At 47.1% G+C, this 20,053-nt stretch overlaps 1 protein-coding gene and 1 long non-coding RNA gene across 2 annotated transcripts in view; one reads left to right on the top strand and one right to left on the bottom strand.

Annotated features, from left to right (window-relative positions):
* LOC142814185 (uncharacterized) overlaps positions 1–12,820 on the top strand; it is a 64,282-nt gene extending 51,462 nt beyond the window's left edge. The window contains exon 2 of the long non-coding RNA XR_012894837.1: positions 12,169–12,820. This is a non-coding gene — a long non-coding RNA (uncharacterized LOC142814185). The remainder of the gene's footprint in view (positions 1–12,168) is intronic.
* The window catches only part of LOC119171546 (uncharacterized), a 671,663-nt gene that overhangs the window by 301,471 nt on the left and 350,139 nt on the right, over positions 1–20,053 (bottom strand). The gene's annotated exons all lie outside the window — the stretch shown is intronic.

Here is a 20,053-nt window from a genome sequence, read left to right as displayed (position 1 = left end):
AAACAATTTATGGATTGCTTACGGAAAAATTCATAAAAACGCATCAGCCTGCGAACTTTTGCATTATATTTGAAATGAAAGCTTTATATCTGATCTTGCAGCGAAACAGTCTCAGTGAGTCATAAATGATTCAAGAAGCATTCCGATAAAGGCCCATGAAGTGAAAAAAAAAACCACGTGAGTGTTAAGCAGGAACAGATCAACTGCTGCGTTTATGACTGTCACGGAGAATAACAATACACAAAACACACGAGAACAAATACAGTAATCTGTGCATTGCTCAGTGACGCGCAGCTGTTTCAGCACATGCCTATGCGTCTGAATGTTTTGAACATTTGAACAATCAACGTCGGCAACGTTGCCGCGACGGCAAGCTTGCTTCACTGCACGGCGATTGGCCTGTCGGGGAAGCACCGTCACAAGACGCAGGGGAGCGACCGAAATGAGGATGTCCGCATAGCTTTAGTGCCCTCACTCTCGTAGAGAGCAAGTGTTGCAAAGCGACCCAAACCTTCTCATTAAAGAAGTAAAAATAACATACTAAGACACAGCTCTAACCACTGCGAAATCAGTTGCAAGGCCGACAACACACAAATTATGACAATGACGTCGCAGTGTGTTCAGTGCATAGGAGAAACAAGGAAATAGCCGGAACGTAACCCAGGTTAAAGAAAGTGCACTATCTTGCACTGCGAAAAAAAGAAGAAGAGAACGACTACTTATAAATAAGGAGGACGAGAGAAATTCATACTGACGCATACGCCGAAACGAACGTTAAGCGTCCCGACCGTCAGTGGCATTCGCGTAGGCTGGTGCGTGCCAGCTAACAAGATCTAAAACGTTTCATGAAAAGTCCGCTACATTTCATGCAGTTTTATTACTCAGAGTAGCGGTGATGTAGGAAAACTTATATTTTAACAGCACACAAAAAACGAGAGAGCGCTATTATACGACTAGCTTTATTGACTGAAACTGGTGATTAACCCTAGGCCAACCGAAAACCGAAGTGGGACACGCATGTGAAACTAAACATTGCTGGCGTACCCCAACTGGTGACGGATAACCACAAAATTTCTAATCATGCCCCCCCTCAACCCTCCCCCAAAAGAAGTTTCAATTTTAACGGCTCGTTTTTCTTTGTTAGACACAGTATTAATGAGAACTAACAGACGAAGGAGAAGATAAAAAGATGGGGGGGGGGGAGCTTCAGGGAATTCGAAGTAAACGAACGAGCTAGTCAACATGTCATCGATAGCTAACCAGAATTCCAAATAAGAACTTCATGCCCATGAACAAAAGCAACTTCACTTAATTCATCACATATATGAATTGCTTCTCTTTAAACAAACTTCGGGGAACTTTATGAATAAATTCCGCCCTTTTTTATTTTTCAGTAATACCATGTGATGTTATAGCGGTCGGTTTATTTCAAAATTTATACTTACTTACCCAGCCTAAGTGTTTGTCCGATAAAGACTAGGTGGTAGTAGGAAACTACGTAGCGGTCTCTTTTTTACAGTGGGTATTTCAATAATATCGCCGGCGGCGTAGCCATTTCGAAAATAATAGAAGTGCTTTCTGAAGCATCCATGCACAATAGGTTCTTTTTGCTGTTTCAAAGATAAGGACGATTATTACGCCTTCACCATTGGAGAAAATTATTTAACGAAGATGACAAAAAACGTAACCTATGCGGTAGATATTGCAGTAAAGCATGCAGACTTTTCTGCCTCATCCTACCTCTGGCGCAGGGCGGGCTCATGTGTTCTACACTTGTACAATAACGATGCAATTATTAAGTCACATTCCAGGAATTTATGTAGCTCGTGCAGTTATCAAAGAATGTATCCAAAAATCCTCGACTTAGTTTATTGTCCCACTTGTCCATAACTGCTACTGGTAAAGCTATCTAAAGCCACAGTAACAAACTAGCAAATATTGTCGTCTTCCTTCACACTCCGAGATGCAGCAGTAGCAGAGCCAACAGCGCCTTACTGCTCCTACTTGATACGTTTGGAAGAACGTCTCACCAGATTACTCTATCAATCCCTAGCACGACTGGGATAGCAAAGCTTTCAATAACCAAAGCGTGTGATAAGACACTATCATAAATATTCCGTGGCTGATTCCTTATTGCAACCTTAATTTACATTGTTTGACAAACATAAAAAAGAAGAAAAAAAACATACAACGCCCCCGGGTCCCTTGAATTCGATATACACACTTTGCGCCGTTTCGAACCGGAATAATTGTGCATGAAATGCCTTACATTCGGCCATAGAATGGACAATAAAGCACCAACGATAAAGTTTAAATCAGTTTCTTGTATGCGAGTTAACCTAAGCATAATAGTTCAAGTACCCCGCCGCGGCGGTCTAGTGGCTATAAGGTACTCGGCTGCTGACCCGCAGATCGCGGGATCGAATCCCGGCTGCGGCGGCTGCATTTCCGATGGAGGCGGAAATGTTGTAGGCCCATGTGCTCAAGATTTGGGTGCACGTTAAAGAACCCCAGGTCGTCGAAATTTGCGAAGCCCTCCACTATACGGCATCTCTCATAATCATATGGTGGTGTTGGGGCGTTAAACCCCACATATCAACCAATCAATTATAGTTCAATTAAACTAGTGACGGGTATTAACGCAGATATTCCAAAGCGTCGACTTCTGGCCCAAAGGTCCGAACGACTCTCCTTATTTGAAGGCACGCCTTTACATTCTAGGCATCATGCATCACATAGAAAAAACACAATAAGCCACCCAGAGATCTGAGAAATAAAGCAGGCGGGTAAGCCTGTATACATGAAATACTCAAAACAAAATATATCAACCCCCTCCTGCCAGAGAGAAACGAAAACCCAATCTGAAATAAATAGCCTTAGACAGGTGCTTCCGAAATTTATTACGTCTACGAAGACCACCAACACCTTCATTTCGCAATCCTTCCATTTATCTCGCTGTCGTCGCGCTTCAGTCAATTTAATGCACAACGAACACTAAGAATACATTGCCGCAGAAACGACGGGGTATCAAAAGACTTCATTTAAAGTTCATAGCACACTTAGAGAAGCGAGTATCACTAATTTATGCAGTTAACAGCCGCATTGTGAAGGATAAAAGAAATACGTATGCCTCCATTGAATGAGATGAAAAGAGTGACGTCCCGTCTCCCCGAATTGCATAAAAATATTCACAGTTGCATTTTAAAGGTAGCACGCAGGTACATCCCCGCCGCCGGGGGCAATCGATGCACGCTCTCCTCTCAATCATTAACACAGCGATCATTACAGTTAAACGAGTTCAGTAATAGAACCCGTCCATGCAGGTAACCAGCTGGATTAACCAGCTGGAATCTCAGCGCGGCACGGGCATTGGCAGCGAGTGCCGAAGGGACACTGCCGTCACCCATGTAGGTGTGTAAACAGGAAACTTGGGCTCGCGATACAGAAGCGTTCACTTTGATTCATCTCTAAATACTTCCCTGCCGATTTGCTCTCTTCCCATGGGGCGCACCAAAGAAAACAACGGGAATAAGTCTACCTTTCGCTCATTTTTATGCGGGAGATTAAAAACGCAGAGAGCTTATCGAACCCCAGAATTCTGCGAATGCACGCACAAAGATAACAGCGTCACGACCAGTGACGGACGCGTAAGATGGGATCGTGAAGCACGCGAACGCAGATCGTTCATTCGCGGAAGAAGATACACATGCGCAGGCTTGGCCTCTGACGCACTTGGGAGCGAATATGTTGTTCAGGTGCTGCCCTCAAACGAAACACTGCGGTTATTGAATGCAGATTTGGTAGCGCATCCGCAACAGCTTTGCGGACACAGCCTGCCATAAAAAATAACTCGCAGGCTGCGTCTGAAAAAATCCTGTAGACGCCCAACTAAATTTGTCTATTATTGAGTTGTCGCTCGTACTAGAACGGCAAATGCATTTTGCCTGATATCCTCTACCTGAATCGACCATTGCAGCTAAAAACACCCAATTTATTTAGGGTTTACCGCGCTTATAGCGTGCCATCCAGCGTTCAAGTGGGAATCCATATTAAATGTATAATAGCACAGCGGTATGTTCAATGCGTCATGACAGTTCGACACTGCTAACGAATAAGGCATATATGCCTCAATCGTCGAACGTAGAAAGGAGGCTTGCTTGCAGGTGTCATTTACGTATGCGTAAATGGCACCTGCCAAATGCGTAAATGACACCTGACAACTGCCATTTATGTAGACGTATGTGACAACTGCGAAAAGGCCGTATTTTTACATGCGAAGGCACGTTTGTAGGGTTTTAATAACGATATCTGATATATTAAAAGTGACTTTTTCTGCAGACAATGCCACGGGATTTCACGTTACGGTATACTCTCTAATGTCACTCATGTTACTTACTAATATTCACTATAGAACGCAATACGAACGACCGTAGAAACCACACATCCTCGGTGATACGAGAAAAACGTATGCAGGACAACGAGTTGCGAGCTATCCAAATATTTGCACGTGCAAACCACACACAGACATAAATTATTTCGCAAGGAAGTCATACTCTCAAGAAAGCCACGACATGCATGACAATATTTGCAGCTATATAGTTAAAACGCCGCATGCTACAACATTTGCCCGTATATAGCGAACGTAAGCCTCATATTCCGAGAAGCAAGAATACTTAATTTCCCAGAACGGTTTTTACCGGTTATTGTAGCTATTATGATCCTTCAAAATAAACATCCGCGCGACGTGGGACATCCGACATGCGCAGAAGCACCGCGTGAAACAAGTAGCCAACTCACACAACAGTCCCTGAGGCAAGGTGAAACAGTAGAAGACGTCCTGCGTCCGCGACAGCACCCGATCTAACGCAGAACACTTCGCGGCTTCCACTGGACACCACCGAGAGGACGGAATTTCGCTACGCGACGCTCGCAAACGGAGCTGCACATCGCGAAAACACGAAGAGCAATGCGAGAAGAAACATCTGCGTGGCAAACTAGGAGCTAAAACGAGTCAGCTCTGCCATAGCAATGAGATTGAGAAGCATGCGAAAAGAAGAGTATATGCCTACATGCTATTCACCCTTACCCAGAGCGCACGCTATGCAACGCAAATAAGTAAACACTAGAAGGCAGCGACGATCAATCGTCCCCGAGTCGTTCACTAATAAAAACAAGAACAATGCAACAAACAAACAAACAAATATCGCAGAAGAAGACGCCAAGCTCCATCGGCAACTGACAACGACTTTAGGTTCCGTCAAACACGCCACTTGCGATCCCGCGAGACAGACGGTTGCAAATTGTGCGCACCTTTCTGTCGTCAGAGCGCGCGCGCGTGCGCATTGTGCTTCAAAGCGATTATCTTGGCGCGCGACTAGGTCTGCCATTGCACAGCGGGGGACGAAAAATCGGGTATCGAAGATGGTTACATGGCGAATGCTGCAAAGAGGGCGACGCAGGATCAGCTACATGAAAGCGATGCGAAAAAAAAAGAAAAAGAAACGTTGAGTGGAGCGACGTTCGAAAGAGGGTTCACCAACCCCTATTCATATATAGCTGAGACGTGTGACAAGCTGTTAAAACGAACAGAAACCAGTGGACGCTTAACGGGAAAGCCATCTAACAGCTGAAATCCTCATATACTGTCCCTGTTCGTTTTTTTTTTTTTTCGAAAACGGTCACTTGTCAAGTGGTTGCGCTTGCAAGGGTGAATTCGACGTGACGCTTCGGCGAGGACTCGTGAGAAGCTTCGATTATTGTTCAGCCTGACGAACAAGCCTTATTATATAGCAAAAGAATATATCGAGATCAAATCCTGACTACGGCGGAAGCATTTCGGCGGAGGCGAATTTTGATTGATATGTGGGGTCTAACGTCCCAAAACTACCATATGATTATGAGAGACGCCGTAGCGGAGGGCTCTGCATATTTCGACCACCTGGGGTTCTTTAACGTGCACCCAAATCTGAGCACACGAACCTACAACATTTCCGCCTCCATCGGAAAAGCCGCCGCAGCCGGCTGCGACCTGCGGGTTAGCAACCGAGTACCTTATCCACTAGACCAGCGCGGCGGGGCGGCAGAGGCGAATTTTAGGAAAACCTTACAAAGCTTCAGATCGTCAAAATTTACACCACTATTGCATCCTTCATAACGTGGTCTCGGCACGTGCAAACCCCGCAATTGTTGTTTCGAGAGCAATACTAAAGCCATTCGTCGAGGTAAGACAGTTTCAGCAAGGTGAAAAGGCAGGCTATAGTTGGTATGGCTGTATAATTAAAAGAACAGCACGTTCTTCCTAAAGAACGCGCTGCGACGCGGGCTTCTATATAGCGTATGTTTTCGTAAATGAAGTGTCGCTTTGCAGTCACTGCTGGCCCTTCCGCTTTTGCTCAGTGTGTGTCCTTTTTATCGCGCAGTCCCTTAATATTCGGTTCATGAAAATTTCCTACAAATTAATGCAGTAGGATAGGGTTCTACAGGAGCCAGATGAATATCTCAGAAGAGACAAATGACGTGCGAGAAGAGGAACACTATTATTATTTTATTTTTATTTTTTTGCAGTCACGAACGAAGAAAACGCAGCTACCAATGCAATTGTTCCCGGGCAACGCACTTGTCTTACACAGCGATCACGACAGCTGCCTCAAGAGGCGACTTCAGGAAAATACTGCAGACAATTATTGAAGTACGACGAGTTAAACTGGTGTATACTCATGTATCGGACTACGTGGGTATATGCGCTTATTTCTCAAAATTGGAAGTGACTTAAGTTCAACACGAGCGTACCATTTAACGAGTTACATCGATTACCTACGTACTTTTCGCATTTTGCTGCTTTTCCGCCGCCATGTATTAGCAGCATTGATTTAAACGAATCAAATATGCTACTGCTGTCCGACATTCAACAGCCCTTTAAAGTGAAGCCTAATTGAGCTATTAAACATGCAGTGCATTATATAACGCTTATATAATTACGTAGAGACCCGTCATAACATTCTGATGTAGTTAAGCGTAAACCGCGTTCTCATTTAGTTCATTTGATTATATACCCCTTTATTGTATTAATCTGGTGGCATCTAGAAAGAAGAAGTCAATGGACAAATGAGTATACTAGTAGAGTTCTACAAGAAGCGCCCTCCTGCTGTAATTAGGAGAGACCTAAATACCATGAGGTCTGCATTTATCACGTTCCTGTAAACGCACAAACACGCGCGCAGACGCACCCACAAATGCAAGTACACGCACACACTCACGTACACACGCCTACTTCATCCAGTTTTTTTCTCACGTAAATATGCTGGCAGGCTATCCCTGGTTTACAGCGGAAAATCGACTTTCGATAGTGGAGGCACGTAAGCTGTCGTGATGTGTCTAAATCAGTAATTACACAACGCCGGTTTACAGAACAAAAAAAAATAGACGCGTTGTGTAGCGAGAGAGGCATGTATCATTTATTTCACCATCCCCAAAGCTATGCCGAATCCCCAAATCCCCCCCCCCCCGCTCCTATAGAATATTTCGCAAACAGGAAGTGACAAACAAACGTATAGGCTTCGGTGAAAGGCAAATGTCCAGCAGAGCATATTCCGAATGAATGTTATGTCTCGAGCAAACAGAATTCCGGAGAAGCTGCTGGGACGAGCAATATAACAGCGCGCTAAGCTCCTTATAGTCGTGATTTACAACAGTCGTTAAGCAAAGAAGCCCGACTGCATGCTGGGTAAACAAGTGCGCGCACTCAAAGGTTCCAGTGTCGCGGCGCCGGCCCAATTCGAGGCCCCGGTAGAACCGATGCGCAAACATTGTAAATAAGCCGATTATCATTCCACCGATGCTAGATCACAGTTTCAAGCAGCATTACGTTACTTCACCGGAATATGCGTAAAGAAATCCGACAAAGCAGGCGGAAGCGATTGCATCGCGAGTGGGGTCATGCTGAAATTTCGCACGAAAAAGTCGTAAACGCAGAAAACGACCCTAGGCTAAAAGAAAAGAAAAGGCAAACAAACTTCACCTATAGAAGCAGGTATGCACAGATTTCGCGCGCATACGCGATATTTGAGCGATATCTGTAAACAAACTCGTGAAGAAAATGCTACCTGGAGCACTGTTAAAAACAAAACAGGCACACACGAACACAAAGACATACAGACAAAAAAAACCCAAAAAAAACCATTGAAAGTACCAGAGGTAGAGGGAAAATGCCGGTACTTCGCACCAAAGCGACCTCAACACGTGGCAAAAGGAAAACGGTTACAAAGAAAAAGGTTTACAAGACAGAAACAGAGACACCCAAACGGTGCAATCGTATACAGAGGTCAACTGGTCCATAAAGGAAACATTTCAAAAGAAAGAGAAATACACGTGCAGAGGGAGAAGCAATGAACTGGCAGAGGTGGTAGCAGAAGAGGCCCACACGGCAGCGAATGACGAAGCAACACCGGAAAAGATAAACGGCAGCATCTGAACTAGCGACAATGGATGAATGGTTTACGGTTTCTCGTAATGCGGAAATGAGCCCAACTAGACAAGTCCATTCTGCCCTCGTTCGCCCAAACAACAGCCGGGACCGCCGCTGACCCGCGGGGCGCGACAGAAAGGACTCTCTCACAGTGCAACGGCAACTGAGTAAAGAAAAAAATATATATATAGGGAGAGAGCGAGGACTAAAGTTCGGACCGCCAGCCCCGCCACTCCTGACAAATAAACTGCGGATCAGGCCTTGTAGTGTACACCGGCCGGCGGTGGCTGTCACACCAACGAGGCCCGGCTCGAGGGGAGCGGAGCTGCTCGCCCTGGGTGCGCGCGTACGGGACGTAGTAAAAACGCCAGCCGCCAGAAGGGACAGTAAATTACGACCGACCCGTTCAAACAGTGAGCGCGCGCACCCGCATCTGCAACCGCCACGTTCGGATACACGCTACTGCCGCTTCCTCTTCAAATCAGTACACAGTCTCGACAACGGCGAATCGTTATACTCTGCGGCCCTCCCTCGTTATCTCTCTTTCTCTTCACTCGGCCCACAGGAAAACAAAACGCAATACACAGTAGTGCGTCCGTATATGCACGTCTTATTCCCCGTTGATGAGAACAGTTGTCTAATTGGTGCACGAGCCCTCCTCCACAACAGTCGCCCCAAATATCTGCTGCACGGCTACAGGCAACGGACTGCCCTACTTCACCAGTGTAGTATAGTAAGTAAGGCTATCTAAAGAGGGAGAAAGCGCGTTAGTCTCCTAAACGAGGGCGTTTAAAAGCGATAAGAATGGAAAACAGGAATTCCAGCCCTTATAAAACGCATTAAAACAATACAGCCGAGACAAGGGCCCGTCTTACAGACATGTGAATCTAGATCCGACAGCAGCTGCGCTGAATACATCAAAAATAAGAAAAGCTAGGAATCGATGTCTGTGCAAGGTGTAACTTCTTTCGCAGCAAGACATATGACAATACTCAGCACATCCAGCAAAATATAAAGGGAGAAAAAGACTGGACACAAGATGCGGTCAGGCGATCGCGAGCGCGCGCCTGGCCGATGGCAGGCAATCCGACTTGCGGCGTCGACGATACCTCGTCCCAACGAAATAAACGACGCGAATTGTGTGAAAGTACGTAGTACCCTTCGTTAAATACGTGTACATGACTTTACACGTATTGTATATTGCCATTTTTTGGTAACCTGTAACGGTCGACGCCAGTGGATGGTCTTCAATGAACATACGCATACGAGTCTCCTACGAATACCATGTTACAAAAAATAGGCATAAAAAAGATAGAGCTAGAGGCGACAGATAACGCGAAGTGCGTTATCTTTTCTACTACTTCGTTAACTTTTCTACTACTATCTACTACTTTCTACTACTACTACTACTAGCGTTATCTTTTCTACTACTGCGTTAACTTTTCTACTACTATCGAAAACGCCGCAGTCCGCCGCCAAAGCAACGAAAATGGCTCAACGCGGCGCAGCTTATCCCACGAACGAGAAGCGGCGACCACACGTGCACTCGGCTTGTCCACCACGCCTGGACCACCGTAGGAAAAGGGGCCATTCGCGAACGCGATGGTGGCAGTAGTGTCAGTTCGGAAACCCACAGGCGAGAATCTCCCGCGCCGCCGACGCCGGAAAAAGGAGATTTCGATCTCGGCCCGGGCGTGTTTACGACCGGCCGTCGTCCGATCAGTCGCAGTCGTAACTCGGCGGACAGATGCCGACGAACAGCGCTCATTCCACCTCGTAATTTTAAAGGGCGACATGAGCACCACGTCTTTAGTGCTGTATCGTTTACTTTACGCCAGCCGAACCTTTCCCCTTCTTTTTTTGTTTGCGCGTCTTAAGCGACAGTGCTTACACCGATGTGCTGCGGAGAAACATTTCTCAGGCACTTGAGACCAGGGCGAGCTGCGCATGATCACCGCATGAATGGTGTGCTGGCGGTGTAGGCTGTTGGCTCTGCCTGAGAGCCACTATTTCGCATACATCTGGTTATTATTATTATTATTATTATTATTATTATTATTATTATTATTATTATTAGTAGTAGTAGTAGTAGTAGTAGTAGTAGTAGTAGTAGTAGTAGTAGTAGTAAGAGATAATTTCATGATGTGTGCTAGCAGGCCACCATCGCATTATTCATTAATTGACCACTTCGCTTCATCGTCAGCAACTACACAGCCGAAAATAAGCCACTTCTGATAACTCTAAACAGCGCCTTTAGGATGTACAATCATTTGAATTGAAATTGAAGTTTATTTGTCCTGAAATTCTTAGTGTGAATTTGCACACAAAATTTCAAAAATTTTCCAGCAAAAAAACAAAACAAATCACAGCATATCCAGGCAGTATATGATGATGAGTGGAGCAAAGCGCCCGTCAGCCCGTCCGTGCTTCCATCCGTCCGTTCGTTCTTGCTTCCGCCCGTTCGCGCGACCATCCATGCGTCCATCCATTCGTCCGTCCGTCTGTCCATTCGTCCATGCATGCGTACGTCTACGCGTCCGTGCATCTGTCCGTCCGTCTTCTAGTCTCTCTGTCCGTCTGTTCGTGCGCCCATCTAGTGAATACTACAAGTACCGCCATCTCGCATCCCCTGTGGCACATACCCGCTCCGCGCGTCCATCCGTCCGCTAGTCGGTCTGTCTGTCTGCCTGTCCGTCCGTCCGTCCGTCCATCTAGTCAACACTCCAAGTACCACCATCTCCCATCTCGCAGCCCGATGCCTACGTACGACAACGACGGAGGATGCACAGACCTACGCCTTAAATTAAGGAGCTTCGCCTCTTAAAAAAACCTTAATAAGCTGACACCAGAGGTGGGTAACTGGAGACCACTCGGGGAGCTCTTCATCCTAAACTAAACATAAAATAGTCATGCTAATGTCTTGAGCATATACATAAGTAAATTCTCATATCCCTGTATTACGCTTTCACGCGTGCAAGATGTAGCTTACAACTTCGACAACTTCATTCTACCCTGTGCGGAGAGAGCAGTCAGCGCGGTCCAGTCATGGCAAGCCCCCGAAGGGCATCATACAAAAGAATCCCTATAGAAAAGCATCCATGGTGAAGATCAAGTTTCAAGCAATGGTTTTCCCCGGTGGTTGAAGCCAGCAGGCAAAATAAATAAACAAATCATTTAGATTTATATAATGCCGTAGACTACAGAGGTTTCACAACAAGACTCGGAAGTACGCAAGTCATACATATTATTATGTTATTTTGCTAAGTGACAGGCTCTCTTAGGCTCGCGTTCCTTCCTAATTAGTAGCCACAGCACCAAGCACTGTCGACAATGCACTGCAGTATCGCAATAAGAAAGAAGTGCTAATGTAAAACGGCATGTATAAATTACGTCGTCACATCCCTGTTAGCTGCGTTGGTCGCGTGACTCAATTGACTCAATTGCGTGACTCAATATGACTAAATTTTCTACGCTTCTTCGACTCAGTTACCGAACTATAGTTCTTGCTGTAAGTATTGACTGCACGCGCATAATCGGTATTCTCTTTAACACGCACGGCATCACAAGTCTCCCACTGCTCGTCTTCAGGAGCAACAGGGTCGTGCAGTTTCCCTGTGCTGAGGAATGCGCCCTGTCGCTCCGTGACAGCATGTGGGTGACCCGAGGGGCCGATCCGTCAACGCACCACTGCTTCCGTTTCGCAGGACGAAATGAAAGAGGGAGGCCTGCTGTGGGACAACCGTGGCCGGCGGCAGCGGCTACCACCGGACAGATGTCCTGACCGAGGACCGTTGAACGGCGAGACACCTGGGCTGTGCCCCACGTCGCCGGCGGCCACAGAGAAAACGGCACGAGGTTCGGAGAGAAAGAAGCCGCAGCCCGAGGCGAGCCCCACCGCGGTGCATTGGTCACTGGGCCGACGTCCTTGGCGGAGGCCGTTGTCCGGCGCAACTTTCCCTCCACCAGTGCTGCTTGAGTGGCGCGCGTACCACTGGCTTCCTGTGCGACGCTTAACCTCGGTGAAGTGTTGTCTGTGTGTTTTTCCACTCTGTCGCCATTATACGACGACGTTAGCCTTCTATCGAAATTCTCGTTATGCCAACTGGCCTCACCGGGAAACGGGGCTGACTGCTAGCGCCGCCCCACTCAGAGAACAAGACAGCGGCAAATTGAATTAGGTCGCCTGACTTCGGTGACCTGCTTTTGAACGATGAAGTTTTTTTTTCTTTTTATTTTAAAGAACCATGTGGCGTTCCAGTTGAGCGCGGCGCTATCTTTTTATTATCCCTCCTCTCGTTGTGCACTGGCCCACTGTAACCAGCGCAGGTAAGAAACTGGACGGATGACATCCCCGTGTGTCTTTTTCTGGTTGTTTTAAACATTTTCCACAGAAATCTGTCTGACTAGGTAGAATATATAGGCGGTTAAATTGGCTCTAGTCAAGTTTGCAGAGCCTGACCTTCACGGGACCAATTCTGAACCACTGGTCACTAACACAGTCATCACCGGAGGAAGGGACCGAAATAGTCCATAGCTATTTCAGCCACCTAAGTCCTTTCTTTTCTCAACACCTGTTTTCAAGCCTTGGCTGTCGGCTACTGCAACAACAGCTATTCCGCAGATGTCGCTCAACGAACAACAGTGATGCAGGGTTCAGATGAAACCACTTTTACTGTTGTTCTGAGCTTCGGGTATACTCTGCGCATAATGCAACTGTATATATGCTGCAAAATTAGCCTAGTAGGGCAAAACACCGCCACAGAACATGCCAAGTTGCTGAACTGTTGGATAAACAGGTAAGTACATTTGTTAAACCAGCAAAGCAAACTGCCCGAGACGCCTAGCAAAAGGTAAATCAAATCATTCAGAAGATATGCAGCCGTCTGAAACAGGGGCGTAAGCAGAAAATATTTTCAGGAAGAAAGGAGGGGGGGGGGGAGGGGGCTCTGATTTCGGAGAGGGCGCTCCCTTGAAATGGTCATTTTGGTCATTTTTCGCTCGGTATCCTATGGCGAAAAATAATTTGGTAGGCGGAGGGGGAGGGAAGGGCACGGTGTCCAGGGTGCTTTCTGGATAGGCTACACCCCAGATCGGGAACATGTGCCGACTTGTGCCGCATATAGCACGTATCAAGCGGTTGAAAACGCGGTGAATTAAAAGCCAAATTGAACATGTTGATGGACCATTCCTTGATGTTCATCATGGCTTGCATCAGTATATCTCAAACAAATGGAATCGAATGAATTACCACTATTAGCGAGCCTAAACAACTTTATTGGAGCAAATTCAAAATAAAAACACTCTGTTTGGGATCCAAAAGCATGGTCCTATATATAGTTTGCGACGGTGAATGGATGCGACGAAGTGAAAGATGCCTGCCACTCAAAGCGCAAGAGGGAATTGCATGACTGGCACACCACCACTTTCGAAGAAGTTTTTTTTTTTTTTTAATGTCTTCTGAATCAGTCTGGGCGTTCACGTATACGCACGACTTATTTCTTAGTAGCAGTAGCGCAGCTACAGGGTCGCAAAGGACGAGAAGGGATCCAACCGTGCTCTCTGCATGTTCGGGCGTTTGTAAGTGTGCGAGCGTATAAAGACACGCGACATCGAAAATATCGGGAAGGCTCCGAACCCCCTGAATACGTCAGAGCTTATTGGGTATATAGTACACTTAAGTAGTCACATCATAATACAGCGACTAATTGGAGCTGCGCAAATTTCCTGTACGGGAGGTACTCAAATGAACTGCTGTCTGGACACACAAATCAGGTGACGTCCTAGGACGGAAACACCCGTCTTACAACTCAGATTACACGAACTTGCAGGTCCACATCGGTAATTCACGAAAGTCGAGCCAATAAAACTTTCAATAATGATTTTTTTTTAAATATACACAAGGCGTCCACGTAGGACGGGCGAGAGGGGCCAACCTAACAAGCAGCTGCCTCTCCAACGGGATCGGAAACCGGCCCAGGAAACGAAATCTTAAAAACGCACCGAGAAATAACAGTAACCAAAAAGCTAAGAAAGCCCACGGCTTATAAGCTGCGCCAATACAGCGAGCACAAGGGGGCGCGTGTCAGCGAAACGAACAAGGCGAAATCAGCGTGAGGAGGGTGACCAGCGCGCGGTCCGGCAGGAACGCACCGCAGCAGCGGGGTCGGCCGAGCAGGGCTAACGAGCGAGCCGGACGGCCGGGGGGTCGCTCGGGGGTCACCGGACACAAAAGGAGCGCCGCCGCGCCAGCTTTCCACGCTTTTTATCAAGGCGCGCGTAGCGCCAGCAGTCCAGTTTATTCGAAGCCGCCCATTAAGCTGACGAGGGCTCCCCTCAAACACGGGGCACCCACGGTTCAGGCACCAGGCACGTAGGACGCAGAACAGCGGTGACTGCAGAGAGACGCCGCGTGTGGGAATACAGAGGGGGAAAGGAATCGAGCAGAGCAGTCGGGAGACGCGAGAGGACAAACGAATGGACACGGCTCATGAAGAAACAAAGCAGGACTTCATCGGCGACCGATGGGGGGGATCGGCAGGGAACGCGCGCCTCGGACTGATTCTGTGTATCGCGTCACGTTTTTCAGCTCAGCGCCCGGAAAACGTCGCCGGTACTTCGGCCCGGCGCCAACGAAGGGACTTCGACGTAGCCGGGTCCGGCAGCAGCTGTAGCACAGCGGACTCGAGAGACGGGAAAAAAAAAGCTGCTTGGCGACGTTCTTTAGCGCATACTCCACAAGCCACGAGGGTCTTAATATTATTGTTTTATTTCTCACTGCATTTGTGTACATACAGGGGAAAAAAAATCTTCCGCCTGCGCAAACCTCTTCACCAATCCTCCTCCTCCTTCTGAGTGGTCATCCCTCAGGGGATTCGTCCTCACCGACCAGCGCCATTGTGCGCTCGACACTCTTGGCTTCGTTTACTTTATCGGGCTCTGAAGCTCGTAACGATTGTGTTTTCTTTAAAGGACTATATATACGCCACCTCCCCTCAAAACCCCACCGAGTTCATGCTTTGGACAGTGCCGCTCTCTGTCACTGATGTTGCTAAGCCTACTCGCATCTCCGCTGCAAGAAAGTGTGTTGGGCGAAATGAGGCCCTCGTGCGTCTTTTCTTCGCGACCCACGAATGACAGGCCGCGCTGTGCCAAGAAGTTCTAAATGTCGAAGTAGAGTGTTGTTGTATATTTATGGGTTCTGTAAGTCGATTTTTCACCACTCAGTTTACGACTTCTGCGTTATGCAGCCGGTTTTGCCCATGTTAAACAGTTCTCGCTCAACGGAATCGAACAGCGCATGCGCAGTAACGTACGTGACCCGTACCGCTCACCATATGCACGCATGCCATTTTTTTTTCAGACTTAACGTTACCGTGTTAGCGTGGTTTACGTAGTGTATGTAAAACATGGCGGCGGTTTCGGACCCCAGTTTTGAAGTGATTTTGGCGTAGTTGAAAGGTTCACTTCGTTATCAGCAAATGACTGTTTAAAATCGCTTCGCTTGCCTTCAGTTAGATTCGATAAGCAAGCATTACGCATAACTTAGCGTAGTTATTGAGATAGCTTCTCATTTGAAACGTCTCTGCCTAACTGGAAGACCGATGTAAACAAATCGGAAATATAAACGTTTTCGCGTGCGGTGCGTGGTTCATACTTACTTACTTTTATTATTACTAAACAAAAACTTTAACATCGTTTCACACGGTGACACAGTAAAAAATGCGTGTTTTATTTTTTTTTACTCTTCTTTAGCTTATTCACCCTCCGATAGATGGCGCCAACATCCACGCTAAAGTAGTGTTACTTTATACACCTAAAAGTAGCATATACAGTAACTGTAAGCTGCACCACGTAAACAATGTAAACGCTATCCGGCTAAACTATAAAGCGCTGTCCGGAACGAACGTTTGCGGCATGGTAACGCTATTCGCGGAACCGCAACGCTATTGTTCGGCCTTTAATAATCAATGATTTTAAAGCAAAAATCTTTTTTTCTTCTCCTAGCCTTTTCCATATATCATAAATTCGACAATTTACGCAGTCACCCCTGAAGATTCCGTATCGCATGCAATTATAAGCCCGAAAATGCAGAAGTAGTGTTCGGTTAGAAAACGCAGATAACGAAAAGAAACGAAGCACGACGGAAGACGACTGACGCTGGGCAAAAAAGGACGCAGCACTAAAACAAAACGTAACGACAGAAGCTCCGACGTGCGTCTCGAAGGCTGCGCGAAACATATTTCTGGACTTAGGTTTCGCCGCGACATGACACGACGACGAAATGACCCAACAACGGCTTTCTGTTGTCAGCGTTTTTTTTTCTTTCAAGAACAGAGAGAATTTCGATCTCACAGAAACTTAAGCGATTTCATTACGCTTCCTTCAATCTTTATACTTTTTTTTCTTATTCTGAACCTCCGTTGGCCAGCAACAAATCCCGTGGATTCAAGCACATTCGCCACCCCACCGCCTTCTTACCTTTTGTTTTACTGCCCCTTTCCCTCGTTTCCATCTGCACCCGTTGCCTCCTCTGCTTACACTATCATCCTCTCCTGACAGGCAGCTTCGTTTCGCTTCGAATTCATTTTAAAGCGGGCACTTAGCGGCTGACGACCACAGAGGCTGCAGCGGCAACGTTTTTTTCGAGGCGGCTCGCTCCCGCTGAGCAGTGCTTCGAGACGGGAACGGTCATCATCGCCTCTCGTTTTTCCCCGGTTCTCTTGTCTGGCCCTTCTCTCATCACATCTCGACTCTCTTTAAGTTCACCAACTGCAGAAAAGACAGGAAGGGGGGAAAGAAAGCGCAAGATGTGCAGTATTGCGACCACGCCAAATTATAAACATGGCAATTTCGACGACAATCTAACGACAAGAGCGACTAAGAAGTACTGCTGACTGGGACGAGTTGGTGCATGATTGAGTTGGGGCAAGAGTGACTCGCTGAACATAGACGGACACGATCCAGATGCACATGAGAGGCCTGCAAAGCTACACACAGTTCAATGCACACCCAGATGAAAAAAAAAGGAAAGGAAAGCGGGCACCGAATAAGCGGCATTGGAAGCTGGAACGTACCGCCAGACACTGCGGCCGGCCGTTTTCCCCAATTTCGTGCGCTCCCTCTTCGTTCGCCATAATGGCGCATTATTTCACTCGCACCTCGTTTGACTTACGGAATGGCCTCTAAGGACGTCCAGCTGCCCATTCCTTGTATAGCGCGCACGCAAGCGCCACCAGTCTCGCGCCATCTCTTTCTCTCACGATAGAGAAAGCGAGAAAGAGAGAGAGAGTCGTGGAAAGTGCAGATAAAGCACCCGCCGCCATTAAACGCAGGAGCTTTAGAGGACGCAGACAAACTTCACCGCTCTCTCTTGTATATCCACCCTCTCGCATACTAACGGGGCGCCACTTCGACGGTCGGATTCATACGAGAATTATGAGCGCAAAATCGCAATTACACAAATCCCGAGAAAGGTAAAAGCAATGCTGCGCACAGGGTGGGCGCTAAACGCGAACTCATACCATTTCAGGGAGAATACTGCACACAGTAGACTTCTTAGGCGCCCGCGTGGAGCAGTTACGCCGCTAACAAAGATTCGAATAGAGAAAAACTACAAATAAAAAGGTGGGATTCCTATTTCGATTTTGCGCCTGCGTAAACAAGCTCGTGAATGCTGAAGAGTAGACGCAGGGGGAATATAACAGACCAACGCCTCCTCGAAAAATTATGCCTGGAACGTGAGCCGCGAACGTGCTATACCCTCCTATTCCGGTACGAAGACGAACGTCTTTGGCGGTCGCCCCCTGCGAACACAGCAATGCTCTCACAGTTGCCTCCGAGCAGCTGTGATGTCACGTGACAGAGCGGTACGGTAATGTCACGTGACAGAGCGGTACGAAGGCGAGCGGTGCCACGCGGCGGACAGTCGCAACACGCGGCAGGGGCATGGCCTCCGAAATTTTGTGTTGGCAGGAAGCTCTCAATTGAATAGAGAGCCACGTTCCAGGCATAGCTTTTTTTAGGAGGCGTTGAATAGACACGCCGAAAAAGAAAAAAAAAGGAGGGGGGGGGGGGCGGGGGAGGACCACAGGCGGCAAAGCCAGCAACAAGGTGCTAAGGCGAAAGCGAAATAATACCGCCGCCAACGAAAACAACGACAGTCGCAATAAAAGTCTAATGCGTCGCCCGAGCGGACACAGCTTTCCGCCCAGACAGGCACAGTGACGAATGCTAAGGGCGAGAAAACAATAGAGCGCAGCCGAAATGACGAACATTTAGCATTATACGCTACGTTAGCGGCGAGCAGCTGCTCTCCGAAACGCCGCAGATCCCGGCTTCGTTGTACACCATTACCGTTTCTCTCTTTTTTTTTTTTTCTCGCGGGGAGACACTAAAAGAAAGACACGCCTTCTGCCCCTCCTCCTGTAAAGTCATGGACGGAGCGTAATAAAAACTGAATTTATGCGAAGTACAAAAACGGCAGAGTGAACCGCTCTGCCGGGTACTGGGTATGCAAGAGCACCCAAATCCGGAGATTACTGGTAATTTCCACACCGGAACCAATAGCATGGAGTTTAAGAGGATAGGCGCTATAAGGATAACCTAAATGCTCCAAGGATATGGGACATTCGCAATAAACCCGAAAAACGCGCGCACTTCTGTTACGTACAAAGCAACGAGGCTGCGGTTTTTGATACTTATTTTTTAGCTTTATGATGATATTTATGATCCTGCTTCACCACTGATCAGAGCGACACTTCACGCCCGTCACTAGGGGTATGAACCTACATCTATGTTTTTTTTAAATAGAGCGCAAAGGCTTGATTGGTGATTGATTGATATGTGTGGTTTAACGTCCCGAAACTACCATATCATTATGAGAGAGGCCGTACTGGAGGACTCCGGAAATTTCGACCACCTGGGTTTGTTAACGTGCACCCAACGTAAACGAAGAAGTACAGAATTGAATACACAATCGATCAGTGTCACCATCAGCTAGAAGTAAGCGAAAGAAAGAAAGAGAGAAAGAAAGAAAGGAAGAGAGAAAGAACGTTTAACGGTAAAAGAAAAGAAAAACAAACGCTAATCAAACAGCGGGAAAAAACGCGAAATATCGCGATAGCCTGTCTGAAAAAGAAAGAAAAAAGAAAAATATTAACGCCATCCAAGATCGCCATTCGCAAATGTGAAACGAAATGTTACGACACCATGAAATGGATGCTGAGCCGATCAATGAGAAATACGATTAAATAAAGAAAAGCCAGCCCACACCGTACACGTGCGCGCCCAACGGCGTGTAGACACCCAAAATGTGAAACAATGTTCCTTCTTCTTTAAGGGCGAAGCTCCAGCGTGGGTCATGCGTCTCCTGTATGTAGTATACCCAGCTCTCGTTTTAGTCCTTGGAATGTCTGCTGGATGGCGGTACTTGTAAATGATGAATATGTGATGAAAAGATGCGACATGGCGGTGCTAGGAGTGTTCACTAGATGGACGGACGGACAGACAAACAGACGGGCGCACAGACGGACGGTCATACATACAAACATCATCATCATCAGCAGCAGCAGCCTGACTACGTCCACTGCA

Source organism: Rhipicephalus microplus, chromosome 4 (genome assembly GCF_043290135.1).
Source record: "Rhipicephalus microplus isolate Deutch F79 chromosome 4, USDA_Rmic, whole genome shotgun sequence".
Classification (NCBI taxonomy): domain Eukaryota; kingdom Metazoa; phylum Arthropoda; class Arachnida; order Ixodida; family Ixodidae; genus Rhipicephalus; species Rhipicephalus microplus.
This window is presented reverse-complemented; position numbering and strand designations above follow the sequence as displayed.